Source organism: Castanea sativa, chromosome 5 (assembly GCF_040712315.1).
Source record: "Castanea sativa cultivar Marrone di Chiusa Pesio chromosome 5, ASM4071231v1".
NCBI classification, from domain to species: domain Eukaryota; kingdom Viridiplantae; phylum Streptophyta; class Magnoliopsida; order Fagales; family Fagaceae; genus Castanea; species Castanea sativa.
In genome coordinates this window covers 33957782-33977036 of record NC_134017.1, presented here as the reverse complement: position 1 = coordinate 33977036, position 19255 = coordinate 33957782, and positions in this window count along the sequence as shown.

Here is a 19255-nt window from a genome sequence, read left to right as displayed (position 1 = left end):
CTAATGACTGTCAAATGAATAATAAATCTCACGACTTCTATTTGCATGAACTCTTAATCCTGAAAGAATAATGGACTTGATCATGAGGTGTAGGTTGCTTTGATATATCAAAAGTGAGATCTAAAGTAACGGTCAAAACCTCAGTATGTTTGACAGCCACATTTAGTGTTAATGGAACATATATTCTCAAGATGGAATTCATAATCTCTTAACGGAGATATAAAATACTCCCTTGAGATAAGTTTAATGGGTTTGGTTATTCAGAGTGTTAGGCCTAACCACTTTAGTAAGAAGTTACTAAAGTATATATTTATGAAATTGGATTTCATAAATATATGATGAATAATCTTAAAGGATTAAACCGGCACTCAAGGATAAGATGTAGTAATTTACAAAGTGACAGTCTACATTTATGACTTTATGTTACTACGAATATTTTATGAAGGGGTAACATGTATAATAAAGTCTTGGGATATAATTTATTAATAAGGCCTAGAGTGCAATTATATTTATATAGTGGTGTTAAATATAATTAATGGTAACTTTGGACTTGTCAAGAGTTGACGGAAAAGCCCAAGGCCCATTGGAGCTAGTGTCTTATTGGTCCCTTTTATTCCCACTCCAAGCCACACACTAAAGCCCAATTGGAAAGGCCCTATAGGCCAGCCCAATTAGATAATCAATTAGTTATAAAGGGAGAAACATACAGAATTTTTATTAGGGATATAAGAAATGGTGTGTATGTGAGAGTGAGACACACTTTCATTCTCCCTTTGAAAACTGATTGAGAGAACACACATCTTGTGTGTGAAGTGGAATTGGAGTGAAGATTAAAAGTATTCCCGAGTACTTGAATCTTTGGTTTTGAATTTCACCACACCAAGGTACGCTATCTTGTTCTTAGATTCTGAAATTTACATAGTGCACGTTATCAATCATGAATGAAATAGATTCTTGTTTGTTGCTTCCGCTATGTGTTTTGTATGAGATACAAAACCAGTTTTTTTCCTTCAATTGGTATCAGAACCAGGTTTTCATATCATGATTATATAGCGTGTGATTGGATTTTAGAATTTCAGAAAACCGTTATCTTTGTGTTTTCAAATTTCTTCATAAAGAACTTGTTCCATAAACCTTGTGTGCATTGATCAATATATGCAATATATTGTTTTGCTTGACAAAAAGAGTGCACGGATTGGATATTCATGGAAGTTAAGAGTAGTTATTGAATTTCATTCAATAACCATCAATGGAAATCTTAATCAGTATATATATATATATATATATATATATATATATATATATATATATATATATATATATATATATTTATTGCAAGTGTGATAGAATCGAAGTTCTTTATGCCATGCCTTATAGTAAATGCTTGGATATGAATACGATCAAGTGTTGTATGGATTGCATTGATTATTGGTGGTTATTGATTATTGAAATAACTGTATATATGCTTGCACCGCTTGGAATTCAATTGCATGGTTTGAATGTATTCTTGCATGGCTTACGGCTTGGTGTATTCTTTCATTGCTTACGGCTTGGTGTATTCTTGCATAGCTTATGGCTTGGAGTGGGAATTATTCATGGCCGTAAGTTATATATATATTATAATATGATGGCCGTAAGTTATATATATATATATATATATATTGTAATGTAATAATAATCTTATATTACATATATTAATTTGTATATTATATTATATATATAATATAATATAGTTATATAATGTAATATGAGTTTATATTACGTTATATATATTTATATATATATTAATGCTAAGATTATGAAATTTATTCCTAATGAGATTAGGATTATGTTTTCTAAGTGTCTAGCATTATTATGATTCTTGATCTTAAAAACCTTTAATTTAAAATATCTAGTGGGAGAGAGATACAAGGGTTTGATCTCATGGCCTCCATTATCGGTTCATAGTAGTGTGGGTAAACACCTCGTCTTGGTGTATATGCCTCGCGATCCCAAGGGAGAGTGTTTATTTCATAGTACTACAAGATTGAACTTACCCGTTTAAAGTAGTGTGGATAAACACCTCGTCTTGGCGTATATGCCTCACGATCCCAAATGAGGGTGTTTTGTTTCATGGCACTACAAGTTTAAACACTATAAAAGGGAGATGAAATGTGGCTATGCATGACTCTAGATAATGGTGTACACTAGACTAAGTGTAATGTTAACCTCCCAAAGGAGCTATGTCATTACTACTTAGAGGCTAAAGGTAATACGACATATTGTTAGTGTTTGATAAGAGTTATCATGATAGCACTAATAATGAGAGTAATTCTCAACCAATTAATGTGTTCATAATAAACTTGCTACCAAGGAATTATAGACATGGATTGGGTTGTCATTGCATATATTATTTTATAGTTTTATTAAGGTTCCATATTATATGCTTATATGCTAAATTGATAATGTCCAGTTTACTTATTATATTCATGTTTATTATTTTCAGATTTATATCATGGCATCATTTAGCCCACTTGTTGCTATTGTTAGTCAAAATAAACTGACTAGATCCAACTATGTTAACTGGAAAAGAAATTTGGACATTGTTCTTACTGCTGAAGAGCACAAATATGTGCTTATTCAACCATGTCCTAGCTTTCCTTCATTAGATGTTCCTCTTGAGGAAAAAAAAGATATGATCGTTGGTAGAAATCTAATGAGATGGCCAAGTGCTATATCTTAGCATCTATCTCAAATGTTCTACAGCATCAAATGCAGGATGTAGAACTAGCTTCGACATCATGTTAAGTCTGAATGAGATGTTTGGTGAGCAAGACCATTCTGCAAGGCACGAGACCATGAGGCAAATTTATAATACCAAAATGGCTGAAGGTAGTTCAGTGAGAGAGCATTTTCTTACAATAATCTCTAATCTAAATACATTGGAAGTTTTAGGTGCCAACATTGATGGAGAATCCCAAGTGGATATGATACTCCAGTCACTACCAGAATCATTCAAGGAATTCAGACTTAATTATAATATGAACAAAAAGATTTATTTTTTGTCTGAATTAATGAATGACTTAGTGGCGGCGGAAGGCATCCTTGGTACTTCTAGTGTTGAAGTCAATGTGGGTGAAGCTTCTACTTCTCAACCTAAGTCGAAAGGCAATGGTAAGAAGAAGAAGAAGAAGGACTTCACCAAGCAAGATGGTAAAAAAATTGCCTTAGGAGTTGCCAACAAAGGAAAGAAAACCAAAGGAAAGTGTTTCCAATGTGGTGAGAAAGGACATTGGAAGAGGAATTGTCCAACATTCAAGGCTGCCAAGAATAAGGGTATGAAAAGTTCATTTCTTCTTGAAATATGTTTGGTATAGAATCCAACGGATTCTTGGTGTGTAAATTTAGGTTGTACTAATCATATCTACAATTCTTTGCAGGGGTTCTAGGAGACCAGAAAGTTGAATGAGGGAGAACTATTTCTTACTTTGGCTAATGGGAGCAAGATTTCGGTTGAAGCTGTTGGAGTGTTTAATTTATGCTTTGAGTCTAGGGTTTTAATATTGGAAGACTGTTTGTATGTACCTAATGTTCGTAGGAATTTAATTTCTACAACTTATTTAGGTAAATGTGGATATTGTGTTATCCTGAAAGACAATGTTGTAATAAATAAGGATAAAATGTTTATCTGTTCTAGAAGTATTGTGGATGGACTTTATATTTTAACTCCTGACAAGCATGAATTATACAATTCTGAATTAGATAGTAGCTCTCATGTAAAATCATTAAAGAGAAAGTTTCCTTCTACTAGGGATGCATATCTATGGCACTTGCGTTTGGGTCATATTAATTCAAACAGGATTCAAAGACTAATCAAAGATGGACTTTTACAGCCCATGGACTTTGATGGATTTTCAGTTTACGAATCTTGTTTGAAAGGTAAAATGACCAAACGACCTTTTAATGCAAAAGGTAGAAGAGCCCAAGAGTTGCTTGAACTAGTTCATACAAATGTATGTGGTCCTATTTCAACCCAAGCAAAAGGAGGTTATGAGTATTTCATCACTTTTATGGATGATTACTCATGATATGGTTATGTGTACCTAATGAGACGAAAGTCCGAAGCCTTTGAAAAGTTCAAAGAGTTTAGGGCTGCAGTTGAAAATCAATTGGGTAAACGCATAAATGCCATTCGATCTGATCAAGGTGGCGAATACCTTCTTGGGGATTTCAAGGATTACCTAATTCAAACTGGGATTGTCTCCCAATTGATTGCACCTGTAACTCCCCAACAAAATGCTGTAGCGGAGAGAAGGAATATGACTCTTTTGGAAATGGTTAGGTCCATGATAAGTTACTCAACTTTACTAGTTTCTTTTTGGGGATATGCACTAAAAACTGCTATGCATCTTTTGAATTTGGTTCCATCAAAATCTGTTCCCAACAGACCCAAGGAATTGTGGAGTGGGCGCAAGCCTAGTATGAAATATCTCCACATTTGGGGATGTCCAGCACGTGTTGAAAGGAAAGTCTGATAAGTTGGAAGCTAAAACGGAAGTATGCATGTTTTTAGGGTATTCAAAAGAAACTAAGGGTTATTTATTCTATAATCATAAGGATAACAAAGTGTTTGTTAGCACCCATGCCAAATTCTTGGAGGATGATTATATGAATAACTTTAATCCTAGGAGTAAAGTTGTTTTGGCTGAAATAGATGAACTATAGTTGAACAACCAATGGATGAAACTAGGGATAATGTGGCTGTATTGGATACACCACAAGATATTACTCATGAGATGTCTAGTACACAGATGCCTCGTCGTAGTGGGAGAATTGTTCGGCCTCTTGTGAGATTTATAAGTTTGGGAGAAACTTATGAAGCTATCCTAGAAGAGGCTGAATTGGATCCTTTCACTTATGATGAAGCAATGAATGATATAGATGCACATCATTGGCTCCAGGCTATGAATCTGAATTGGATTCTACGTATTCCAATCATGTATGGGATCTTGTAAAGGTGCCTAATGGCATTAAACCTGTTGGTTGCAAATGGGTTTACAAGAGAAAGAGAGGGATAGATGGAAAGGTTGAAACCTTTAAAGCAAGACTAGTGGCGAAAGGGTATACACAAAAAGAAGGTATTGATTATGAAGAAACTTTTTCACCAGTAGCCATGCTTAAGTCTATCAGAATTCTCTTATCCATTGCTACTCATTATAATTATGATATTTGGCAAGTGGATGTCAAGACTGCATTTCTTAATGGCAATCTTGAAGAAGAAATATACATGTTGAAACCGGAAGGTTTCATAGCAAAGAACCAAGAGCATATGGTATGCAAGTTGAAAAGGTCCATTTATGGACTTAAGCAAGCATCTAAGTTATGGAACATCAGATTTGATCAAGCAATCAAGTCATTTGGTCTTGAACAAAATCTTAATGAACCATGTGTGTACAAAAGACATCGAGACAAAGTAATGATGTTCCTAGTGCTTTATGTTGATGATATTCTACTCATTGGAAATGATGTAGGGGTAATGTCATCGGTTAAAGTTTGGTTGTCAAGCCAATTTGATATGAAGGACTTGGGTAAGGCTAACTTTATTCTAGGGATCAAGCTTTGGGAAGATCGTAAGAATAAGATGTTAGGTTTATCACAAGCTGGATATATAGATAAGGTTCTAGAACGGTTTGGCATGCAAAACTCCAAGAAAGGATTGCTTCCTTTAGACATGGAGTTCCTCTGTCTGATGACCAAAGGCCTAAGACTCAAGAGGAAGAAAATATGATGAGACAAGTTCCTTATACTTCTGCAGTGGAAAGTCTCATGTATGCCATGCTTTGTACTAGACCAGAAATCTGTTATTCAGTTGGCATGGTCAACCGATATCAATCAAATCCAGGACCAAAACATTGGCAAGCTGTAAAGCATATTCTCAAGTATCTTAGGAGAACGAGAGATTATATGCTTGTTTATTAGTGTGAGGATTTAATTCCCATTGGCTATACAGATTCAGATTTTCAATCGGATCTAGATTTCAGAAAATCCACTTCAGGATGTGTTTTCACCTTGGGAGGTGGAGCCATAAGTTGGAGGAGTGTTAAGCAATCTTGTATTGCGGACTCCACCATGGAAGCTGAGTACATTGTTGCTTGTGAACCAGCAAAGGAAGCTGTTTGGCTCAAGAAATTCCTTTCTGATCATGGTGTTATGAGAATGGAGCAAGTTCCCATCACATTTTTTTGCGACAATAGTGGAGCGGTTGTACAATCCAAAGATCTAAGGAATCACAAGAAAGGAAAGCACATTGAGAGAAAGTACCACATCATCCGAGACATTGTTGCTCGTGGAGATGTAGTGGTAGCAAAGATTGAAAGTGCAAATAATCTAGCAGATCTTTTTACCAAAGCCTTGCCTCAAAGGACTTTCAAGTCACATTTGGATGGAATGGGAGTTAGATTAGTGCACAATAGTCTTTAGGGCAAGTGGGAGATTGTTAGGATTTGTGTCCTTAAATCCTATTGTATGATGCTATGTATGATATTATGTATGACATTGTGTATGACTTAATATTGTGTTTAATAAAGTTATTTTATTATTATCTAAAATAATGGTAACATGAATATTTGGATATTATCATGTAGTCCATGAGATGCATAGTATGTGATTTATGTGATTTAGTCATAGAAGATATAAGTCACAAGTTCTTTGTAAACTCAGAATTTATAGTTCGTAGTTGATGATGAAATTGGGCATTTCATCTGCGAAGACTATAATGTATCAACCAAGATGATTTGTCTTGATCATGGAAGTGGAGACTTCTAGTTGATATGTTGATATGATTTAAGAGTTAAGACATATTGAACTGGACCGCTGTGAGATTTATTATTCTCCTAACGACTGTCAAATGAATAATAAATCTCATGACTTCTATTTACATGAACTCTTAATCCTGAGAGGATAATGGACCTAATCATGAAGTGTAGGTTGCTTTAATATATCAGGAGTGAGATCTAAAGTAACGGTCAAAACCTCAGTATATTGGGCAGCCATGTTTAGGGTTGATGGAACATATATTCTCAAGATGGAATTCATAATCTCTTAACGAAGATATAAAATATTTCATTGAGATAAGTTTAATGGGTTTGGTTATTCAGAGTGTTAGACCTAACCACTTTAGTAAGAAGTTACTAAAGTATATATTTATGAAATTGGATTTCATAAATATATGATGAATAGTCTTAAAGGATAAAACTGGTACTCAAGGATAAGATGTAGTAATTTACAAAGTGGCAATCTACATTCATGACTTTGTGTTACTACGAATATTTTATGAAAGGGTTGCATGTATAATAAAGTCTTGAAATTATTTATATAGTGGTATTAAATATAATTAATGGTAACTTTGGACTTGTCAAGAGTTGACGGAAATGCCTAAGGCCCATTGGAGCTAGTGTCTTATTGGTCCCCTTTGGTCCCACTCCAAGCCACACACTAAAGCCCAATTGGAAAGGCCCAATAGGCCAGCCCAATTTGATAATCAGTTAGTTATAAAGGGAGAAACATATAGAATTTTTATTAGGGATATAAGAAATGGTGTGTATGTGAGAGTGAGACACACTTTCATTCTCCCTTTGAAAACTGATTGAGAGAACACATATCTTGGGCGTAAAGTGGAATTGGAGTGAAGATTAAAAGTATTCCCGAGTACTTGAATCTTTGGTTTTGAATTTCACCACACCAAGGTACGCTATCTTGTTCTTAAATTCTGAAATTTACATTGTGCACGTTATCAATCATAAATGAAATAGATCCTTGTTTGTTGCTTCCGCTATGTGTTTTGTATGAGATACAAAACCAGTTTTTCCTTCAATTGTTGAGATGGGTGCATACATATTTGTTGTTTTGATGGCACACATTATGACAGTTAAGGAAATCTCTTAACAATCAACATGGCAACACAAACAAAAAAAATATCATACAAACATCTCAAAGCATAAATAAATAAACATACAACAATATCATGCAAAAGATAAGGGTATATATTTGGTCTCTTAAAGTCTAACACGAAGCTTAGCCCTTAACATCCCCAACGAAGTCACCACTATGAGAGACCGTAAACTTAGGTACTCTCAAAAAAGAGATTTAAGTGCTTTTAAGGGCACCTCTCTTTTTGGGTAAGTGATGTGGAGTTGCCACTTATTTTTTTACATACAAAAAAAAGAAAAAACTAAATACAAGATATATATTCAGAAAACTTTGAATGCTATTGATTGAAAAAGAACAAAACAATTTTGGTAAATTAAACCTTACAAGGCTTTGAATCCTAGTTACAATCTATGCAAAAGAATACAAAGCTTTGGTCCTAGTTACAATCTGCCAAAATTTTTTTAAAAAAAAAAAAGAAAAAAAAAGACTAATCTACCTATCCGAAAATCCTAAGCTTGGGGGCTAGGTTATGGAATAGGAAGGTGTTAGGCACCCATTCTACCCAGACAATCTGATCTTCTAAACTCTAATGACCAATATACCCTTTTTTGCATGATGATGAATGATATGTTGAACTCATATAAATTAATATAAATGACAAATGCTTGACAAGAATTAATATAAATTAAATTTGCCTCATGAATTTTTTTTTTAAAGAAAAATTAGATCTATTTTAAAAGATAAAAAAAAACTTTGTTTGTTAAAAAAAAAAAAAACAGATCTATTTTTTGTGTAAAGTAAAAAAAATAAATAAATAAGGTTTGATTTGTAAAAATCAGATCTGTTTTTTGTAAAAGAAAAAAAATGGGATCTTGTTAGAAAAAAGTCAAATCAGTTTTGAAAAGTTAAAACAAATGATTTTTGGTTTGTATAAAAAAAAAGAATAGATCTATTTTTTAGAAATAAATAAATTAAAGACTTTTTGAGAAAGGACCCACATTCTTAAGGTAAATTTATTAGGCATGGATCACATATTAGGAAAAAGAAAAGACTTCAACCTAATTTTCAATCCCTTCTTTTAAATTTCAAAATCTGCAACTGTGTAACAAAAATCAGATCTGTATTTAATGAAAATACAGATCAGTTTTGAGTCTAAAAAAAAAATCAGATCTGTACTTAATAAAAATACAAATTAGTTTTGTGAGTTAAAAAAATTAGATTTATATTTAATGAAAATACAGATTAGTTTTGTGAGTTAAAAAAATCAGATCTATATTTAATGAAAATACAGATCAGTTTGGTGTTAGAAAATCAGATCTGAAAAATCTAGATTAGTTTTATGTCTTAAAAAATCAGATCAAAAAAATTCAGATCAGTTTTGTGTGTAAACAAAATCAAATCTGAAAAATTCATATTAGTTTTTGAATTTAAAGAAATCCTTGATAGTCGATAGTAGATTTTGAAATCTAAGAAAGAGAATCACAATAAACAATCATCTAAGAACATGTTAAAGAAAAATTCAAGCAGAACATGGTAATTATATATCAAGAACAAAAAATAATAAAACATACTACACATATTCATGTATCAAACAATAACAAAAAATCAATGAAAGAAGAAATAGAATACCTCTAGCATGAGCGTGCTCTTCTAATGCAAGAATATTTTAGAATTCAAAGAAGTTTGTTCACCTCTTTGAAGCCTAAAATACTTTACTCACAAAAAAGAAGTTCCTAAAGCCAAGGTCTACGAAACATCTTTAACATACAGGGAATTGAAATTTAAGAAGAGAAGAGCAAGAAATAGGGGGGGGGGGGTCAGAAAAGTGTTCTGAATTTTGAGAGGCATCCCCTATTCATTGAGGTTGAAATGCTTCAAAAAATTAGTTGAATGATTAGATACGAATTGAGACGCGTCTTTATCTCTAAAAAATCGAAAAAGATAGGCCTTATCTCAATCTAGGAGTCCTCGGGCTGAGCCATGTTTTTGTGCCAATCAGCACGTGGAAATTGCTGATCAGCACTTAGGGAGTGCCAAATGGCTCTCTTGGGTGCTAAACCCGCGTTTAAATTTTGGTCCAACTCGGACTCCTTTTTGTAGGCTTCTTGAGCTGGGAATTGCACTTAGATGAGTTTTTAATCCATATTCTAAAAATCAATCCCCTTTTTTGGATATACAGGTCTTTAAAGTGATAATTATCTAGTAGATAAACATTCCAGAAAGTCTTTATTATCCACAATTTCTTTGTTATATGATTATCTACTTTATTCCCATGCAACCAAGTCTATTTTTAACACTAACTAACGACCAATCACAAAATTATTTAATTAATTTTAATTTTCTAGACAATCATAATTAATTTGAATTAATCATGCATGGTCGGTTCCACCAAAAAAAAATGCATGCAAACCATGCAAACTTGATCATGTGATATCTTTCAATCCGACAGTCCGATTTGGAAATCGGACATATCGTCGCGAACGTCAGAACCTCAAGATCATTTTTATGATATGAAATTAATGAATTAATGCATGTAATTCAACTCTAAATTTTGGTCATTCTAATCATCTTCGAAGATTAAATTATGGGTGTGAAATTGAGTGTCTACAGCCTGCTAAAAGCATTGCTAAGGCAAAGGGTGAAACCTAACCATTTATTGGTATGTTCTTAACAATTATTTTATGATTTTAATGATTATGTTATTATGTTTTTGATTTATTTACTCATCTAGAAAAGTGTTTAGTAATGTATAATTCTTTGATTTATTGCAGACTCCGGGCACGTTAAATGCTTAGTATTCCCTACAAACTAATTCACTAGTTTTGTTTAGCCTAAAATCAATCAATTTCATAAAACTACCTTAGATAGTTAATTCTTGAGTTTTTATTGTTAAATCATCTGACTAAGATTATCCTTCGTATGAATTTTAGTTGAGTTATAAAATAAATATTGTTAAGACTGCCAATAGATATGTTGTGTGTGGATCCCTAGACCTTAGGGCCTTAATATATTGTTATTTTCTCTCAATTTAAATTACCTTTACTAAACCATCAAAAATATCTTCAATTAAACTTTATTATTTTAGTTTTATTCTCTTGTGATTTGCTAATCAATTCCTTTTTCCCTATGGATTCAACCTCTGACTTACCGAGTTATTACTTCGCGACAATCCTACACTTGGGAGCATTATTTAAGTCACAGCAGGGTTAAGCCTCAACTTGTACTTGACATGGTGCTTGAATAGCTTTCTCAAATCTACCAAATGATCTCAAGGAGCGTGTGACTTGGTAATCATATTGTCCACATAGACTTCGATCTCCTTATGCATCATATGATGGAACAGGGTTACCATGGCTCGTTGGTAGGTCGCACCAGCATTCTTCAAGCCGAATGGCATAACATCCTTCGGGTTGGCCGAATTCAAATCTCTATAATCAATGCTCATCTGTACTTTCCCTTCCTTCTTTGGCATGAGAACAATGTTTGCAACCCAATCAAAATAGGCTATGCAGTAAGAAAATCGTCGCTCAACTGCTTTTCTACTTCTTCTTTGATTTTAAGGATAATCTCAAATTTCATCCTCTAGAGAGCTTGCAGCACTAGAAGGGGCATTCAGATTTAATTGGAATCTTGTGGACAAGAATCTCTGTATCCAGTCTTGGTATATCTTGATAAGACCAGGCAAAGATTTTGTTGAGTTCCTTCAAGAAACTATGAGCTCATCTTACATGTCCTTAAAAACTTTTACCCTGATCTTGACGGGTTTTTCCTTTTCACTTTCCTTAGCTAGGTTTATCACCTTTGTCTTTTCTATATTGGGCTTGGACCCTTCACTCTCTCTTTTCAAAGCTTCTAGGATGTCTCCAGGTAAGTTCGGGACCTCTTCCAATTCTTCAACATCATGATAAAAATCTATTATCTCATTCATATCATCCACGCCCTCATTATGGCAAAGGGACGATGTACCCACTTAGGAATCAAAACAGATCCTATGGAGCAGAACATATACAAAGAAACATAAGATAATTTGCACACACATATTCATAGGAAAATAGATAAAGAGAGATGAAAGAATTTTCTTGAATAATACGCTAAATATTTCATTAATAGATTTTGGGTAGGGGGAAAACAAAGTTCATGCCTAATAATGATAAAAGGGATATACTCTTTTCTGTTGTTTCTCGGAAAACAAACTGAGGAAATGAACAAGGAATAAAAATAAAGTAGAAAAATAACATAAACATGCAAAACAAACTAATTATGCTATTCCAATCCTCTCGGGTGATTGGGAGGCCCAATCACTCGATGATGGAATACTCCTTACTCAGCCGGTGCAACCACAAAGCAAGGCTCAATGGTCCAAAGGCCTGCCGTCTCGCTTGGCATCCCTGGTCAAAGTAGAAGTCGGATCATCTTCAGAATATGTGATAATGTTCACAAAGAACTCTTTGGGACAGAGATGAATAATGCAAGCCAGATCAGGCTCCTTATCTTCCAACTCCTTGAAAGGTTTTGGCATAATGACCTCAATTAAAGTTGGAAAAGTGGCCATGATATGAGGAATAGACATCCTTGGAGTGGCACACTTCCTCTTCTTTCCATTGGAAGCTTGAAAAAGTACTTCATGAGTGGGTTCATACCCCAAACTGAATCTTCCTTTGTTATTTAAGATTTCAATTAAAGCAAGGCTCCTATGTCCTACGGCTCCGAGGCCTTGGCCAAACTTGTACCCAAACTAGAACATTTTCTTTATGGCCATTAAAACGACTACGAGTTAGCCAAACTCATGCTCTTAAGCATTGTGAATCATGTAGGCTAGTTTGAAACTGTGGAAGGATGCTTTTAGTAAAGCATTGGCATCGATGTAGGGGATAGATGTCTCCTGGAAGATAGTCATAGGCTCTTTAGCCATAAGGGCGATCAACTAATTCTCAAATATGAACTTGAGTCTCCGATGGAAGGCAGACGTGACTGCACCTGTTGCATGTAACTAGGGCCTCCTTAAAAGCATATTGTATGGAGAGTCCACATTAATTACTTGGAAGTTAACCATGAAGGATCTTGGGCCGATCTCAATCATTAGCTTGATTTCACCTTGCACTTCGTAATGCGTGCCGTCAAAGGCTTTAATGATCATGGTGTTAGGCCAAATAAGAAACATATCCACTTTCAAGCACTCAAGAGTGGCCATCGGGTAGACATTCAAGGCTGATCCATTATCGATTAATACTCTTGCGACAATCATGTCTTCACACTTGACCATGATGTGTATGGCCAAGGTATGATCTCTTCCTCCTGGAGGCAACTCATCATCTAAATGTGGTTACCCAACATACTGAGGTTTTAACCATAACTATAGATCTCACTCCTGATATATCAAAGCAACCTACACCTCATGATCAAGTCCATTATTCTCTCAAGATTAAAAGTTCATGCAAATAAAAGTTGTGAGTTTATTATTCATTTGACAATCATTACCAGAATAATAAATCTCATAGCGATCCAGTTCAATATGTCTTAACTTTTAAAACATATCAACATACCAACTAGAAATCTCCATTTCCATGATCAAGACAAATCATCTTAGTTGATATGTTATAGTCTTCGCAGATGAAATGCCCAATTTCATCACCGACTATGAATTAAAATTCTGAGTTTACAAAGAACTTGTGACTTATATCTTCTGTGACTAAATCACATAAATCACATACTATGCATCTCATGGACTATATGATAATGTCGTAATATTCATGTTACCATTATTTTTAGATAATAATAAAACAACTTTATTAAACACAACATTAAGTCATACACAATGTCGTACATAACATCATACAATAGGATTTAAGGGCATACATCCTAACACCATCTTTCTACAAAACATGCTCAGATGGATGCAAGGATCTCCAATTCCATCATACTTGATGAACTCGAGTGTCTCGAACTTAGGAGGCATAATGACCTAAGGGAAATTGGTTAGGCTGTCCAGATCGACACTTCCTTAGGTACCGAAGCCCTCTATGATATGGATTTTCTCAGTCAGGGTCTCCACTTAACTTTTGACCTGACCATAACCAAACTCTGAGGTCTTACCCTTAGGAGGATTCATTTCTTGGTCACCCCCTTGTGGTAGCCAGACCTCATTTTTAGACTGGGGCGCAGAGCTCTCCGAAGTGGGACCAGACGAATCTCAACTCCCTCCTACAACCAGCTGTTGCATCATACGCATCATTTTGGCCATCTGCTCTTTCAAGAGAGCGATCTCATGAGTGTTTTCCTCAATGGCGGAAGGACCACTAGTAAATATCTCTTTAGCATGAGACCTAGTGATGATAGGATCACAATGTGATGGTAACTTGGACTGTTCCCTTTAAGCAATCTTTTCTCTTTATAATCCTAGAAAGGAAAAGAAAGGGATGGGAAAGAAATGGGGTACATTTGAAAATTTGCCAATGTAGAAACACAAAAAAAGAAAAGAAAAAACACGAACTTAGTTTAGGTTCTTGTTTATTAAAAATGTACCTATCATTTTTGATATATTGGCTTAGACCCTTAAGCAGGTTTTTATCATGGTGAGTTCGTATATAGTGATGCAAAATTAATGCACAAGCTTGGCAAGTAACCAAAACTTTCATATCATGCTTGAAATGGCGAGATGGACCCTTCTCTTTTGATTACATAGAAAGCAATGCTTTTACAAAATTTGGCTTTTTACAATGTCCCCAAAATGTGGGATATATACAATGGCTCCAACAGTGAGCCCTTTACAATACAAGGAAATTCAAATTTACAATGAAAAGACTTCATTTTGGATGGCCTTGCCTTCTCAGAGAAGATCTTGAACTCTTGGCAATGTCGTCCTTGGTGTGGAGTTCTAGCTACTTGCCATAAAGTTTATCTATACACATTTACGTGACAGAGCAATTAGTGTATGCATGCATGCATGCCTTTTTAGAGTTGGAAATCCTTAGGAATTGGGTATGATCTAATGTGCAAGAAACAAGGTTGCTTTCCATAGGGGTTAATCATAGATGCTGTGTAAATAGGATGAAAAGAACCTGGAGTAAAGCACAACTCTTTGATGCAAGCAAAAGGGCAAACCTGCAAACGAATATTGGACACTTTCCCCTTGACTCATTTTGAAAGCAATCCTATAAAGGATATCCTACCTTAGACTTGGATGTTCACTCAGCTTTGGCTCTTCTTGGTCCTCACAAATTTTGACTTAGTGTAGGCTAACTATATGAGACTCAATTTAACTGGTATGTTGGTCCTATTCTTAGGGGGGACCTCGATCATCTAATCCTTCTTATCATAGAAGTTGTGGGATAGAGTGGATCAAGGGGGCCTTTTTAGCATAATCCCGTCCACCCATGGACCCAGGAAAAGCCTACAATTCAGCATCCAATAACTATCTACGGTATAGGCATCCAACATTCACCTTCAACACTAAGTCCAAGTTTGACCCAATATGAGGGGTGATGTCATGCATTTTGAAATGAAAGAAGAAAGACTTTCCAAGCACAACAGATATATGAATAGATAAAGGTGTAGCAGAAATTAAGTTTACTACCCTAGGATCGTACATGTGAAGGAAAGCTGTAAAGCATGCTTAGGAAAGCAAGAAAGCTTCACACATATGAAAATACCTCAAAGTCGGTTTTAGTAAAAGCATTTTGGAAAATATTTTTGAGTTTTGAAAATAGTTTACTAGGATATAGTAAAAGCATTTTTCAAAAGGAAAGCTCGAGAGGCTAATGCCAATTTCAATGTTTTTGAAAGCCAATGTCCGAAGATTAAGATCTTATCAAAAGCTTTAAAGGCTAAACTCTCTAAGTATCCCCAGTGGAGTTGCTAGTCTATCGATGCCTCGTGGCAGTTCAACCACCCATCACAGCGACACCTGTGCGCACTTGCACAGTACAAGCTTGGGAGTTCAGGTGCTATGGAGAAGAGTTGTACCTCTAGTGTGTGACTAGAAAATGAATCAATTTTACGGGAATTACCAAGAGTAAGTGAAGTATCCACCAATCATTAGGTTTTTTCTAAGGTATGATTGTGAAGGAAAAATTCTGGTTTTGTATCTCATACAAAACACATAGCGGAAGCAACAAATAAGGATCTATTTCATTCATGATTGATAACGTGCACTATGTAAATTTCAGAATTAAAGAACAAGATGGCGTACCTTGGTGTGGAGAAATTCAAAACAAAGATTAGAAGCACTTGGGAACACTTTTAATCTTCACTCCAATTCCACTTTACGCCCAAGATGTGTAGTCTCTCAATCAGTTTTTCAAAGGGAGAATGAAAGTGTGTCTCACACTTTCTCACACACCGTTTCTTATTTTTCTTTTTTCACTAATAAAAATTTTGTATGTTTCTCCCTTTATAACTAATTGATTATCTAATTGGGCTGGCCTATTGGGTCTTTCCAATTGGGCTTTAGTGTGTGGCTTGGAGTGGGACCAAAAGGGACCAATAAGACACTAGCTCCAATGGGCCTTGGGCTTTTCCGTCAACTCTTGACAAGTCCAAAGTTACCATTAATTATATTTAATACCATTATATAAATATAATTGCACTCTAAGCCTTATTAATAAATTATATCCCAAGACTTTATTATACATGCAACCCCTTCATAAAATATTCGTAGTAACACAAAGTCATAAATGTAGACTGCCACTTTGTAAATTACTACATATTATCCTTGAGTACCCGGTTTAATTCTTTAAAGTTATTCATTATATATTTATGAAATCCAATTTCATAAATATATACTTTAGTAATTTCTTACTAAAGTGGTTAGGCCTAACTCTCTGAATAACTGAAACCATTAAACTTATCTCAAGGGAATATTTTATATCTCCATCAAGAGACTATGAATTCCATCTTGAGAATATATGTTCCATCAACACTAAATGTGGCTGCCCAACATACTGAGGTTTTGACCGTAACTTTAGATCTCACTCCTGATATATCAAAGCAACCTACACTTCATGATCAGGTTCATCATTCTCTCAGGATTTAGAGTTCATGCAAATAGAAGTCGTGAGATTTATTATTCATTTGACAGTCGTTAGGAAAATAATAAATCTCACAGCGGTCCTGTTCAATATGTCTTAACTCTTAAAACATATCAACATATCAACTAGAAGTCTCCTCTTCCATGATCAAGACAAATCATCTTAGTTGACACGTTATAGTCTTCGTAAATGAAATGCCCAATTTCATCACCGACTACAAACTATAAATTCTGAATTTACAAAGAACTTGTATTTTACATCTTTTGTGACTTTTCACATAAATCACATACAATGCATCTCATGGACTATATGATAATGTCCCATATTCATGTTACCATTATTTTGGATAATAATAAAATAACTTTATCAAACACAATATTAAGTCATACATCATGTCATACATAATGTCATACATAATATCATACATAGCATCATACAATAGGATTTAAGGGCACAAATCCTAACAGATTGGTCACCTGACTCTGTTTGATTTTATTATTGATCCTAGGTTAAGAAAAATGCTATTTTTCCTAATCTAATGCGGAGGGGTAAAAAATCTTGATTCTTGAGTTTGGAAGTCTGGTTACAAGTAGGGAAGGTGCTAGGCACCCTACAACGCCTGTCCGTAGACAGTACTTTGCTTTCGTAAAATCTTAATTTAAGGACATTGGCAATTGAAAACGAGCTATTGGAATTAACTTTTGGGGCTTTAAACGAATTGGGCTTTGAGGTTTAGTTTCGGAAAGGGTGTGGTCTTGATCGACGCTTCCCTAGTGTGTTTGGAATCAGTGCCAAATTTCCATGGCGAAAATCCAGCAGCTTATTTTCGTGGCAGAAATTTGGCAGCGCTTCGCCTTAAGTGCGTCACAGTACGCAAAATGCTATCCTTACAAAGCTTTCACCGTGAGAATACGGCAATGGGGATGCCCCATTTTCATAGTGAAAATTCAGCGGAGTTTCGCATTTGGTGCACTATGGCACACCGGCAGGGTTTCATGCCTATGTATATGGCGCATGCCAACATGCTCATGCTAGGATGAGCTAGAGCCCCTCAAAGCATCAAGCATATTGATGCATGTCACATACACGGGGAAACTAATGTCACTTGGTGACATGGATCGAGACGGTCACACTGCGATGAATGTGCACACATTATAGCATGAATACGCACCTACAACAATTACCTTAGGCACATACCCACACTACAAGGTCAAGAGCACTCATGGCTAGAGAGGGTTGCTTACGTAGTGACGAGGGTCCATCATACACAGTGCACAATCACCCATATACAAGCATATATAGATATACATGCATCATGCACAATGCTATCACACAAAGCAGGAAAGTAAAACGGACATTGCCAACATCCCAAGGGTATGACCTAACAAGGTACAGGAAATGTAAAACAGACGTTGTCATACCCAAAGAACACGGCCCAAGTAAGGAACAAGAAAGATAAAGGGTAAAAGGAGAGGGGGAACCCTAATATACTGCTCTAGAGAAGAGGCTAAGAAGGGGACAAAGATGTAACCACTTGGGGGAGGCTAGGCCTTCTAATCTATTGAATAAATATCCATGCTCCAAGTGTGTACATGCAATGACAAAAGAAACAAACCAGTAGACAAGCAAAGAAACAATTATAAGGAAAGTATGGTAAATGACAAGCTATAAAAAGGAGCCAAACGGTGACAAACAAACATGTTAATCACACAAAGGGGAAAACAAACATGTTATCAAACAAAAGGGGCTGTCTTAGGTGGACAAATGTAGGTTTAGATCGGGTGTCCATAATTCCATTGGATTGGAGTATGGACGACACAAAGACTCATGTATGAACATGTAGGCAAGACTGCAAAAATGCAATGAAGCAAAGAAAGCCAAATGGGTGGCACAAAGCAAGCAAGGCAAGCATATAAACATCGCATGGAGCGGAGAACTGTGTGTAACATGCAAATCATAAGAGGACAGATGCAACCACATAAGCAAGTGGCCCCAAAAACCGACATGCGCAAGCCCACGGAGGGCATAAAGCATGGCAAAGCCTAGACCTAAACAAGTAAACATGGATAAAAAGCATAGACATGCATAATGGAAATGATCAAAACCCTTTGATATAGGCCTAGGTGTATGGATGTAGGCCTAGACCACAAGATCTAGATCTACATCCTACCAAATGGGCCAAAACACAAGAAAAAGGGATAACAAGGGATTTAAAAAAAAGTGCAAGAACACTACCCCTTGATTGTTGAGAAAAGAGAGAAATCAAAGGTTTTTGGATGTGTTTGGAATAGAATTTAGAGAGGAAAAGAGAAAGAATCTGC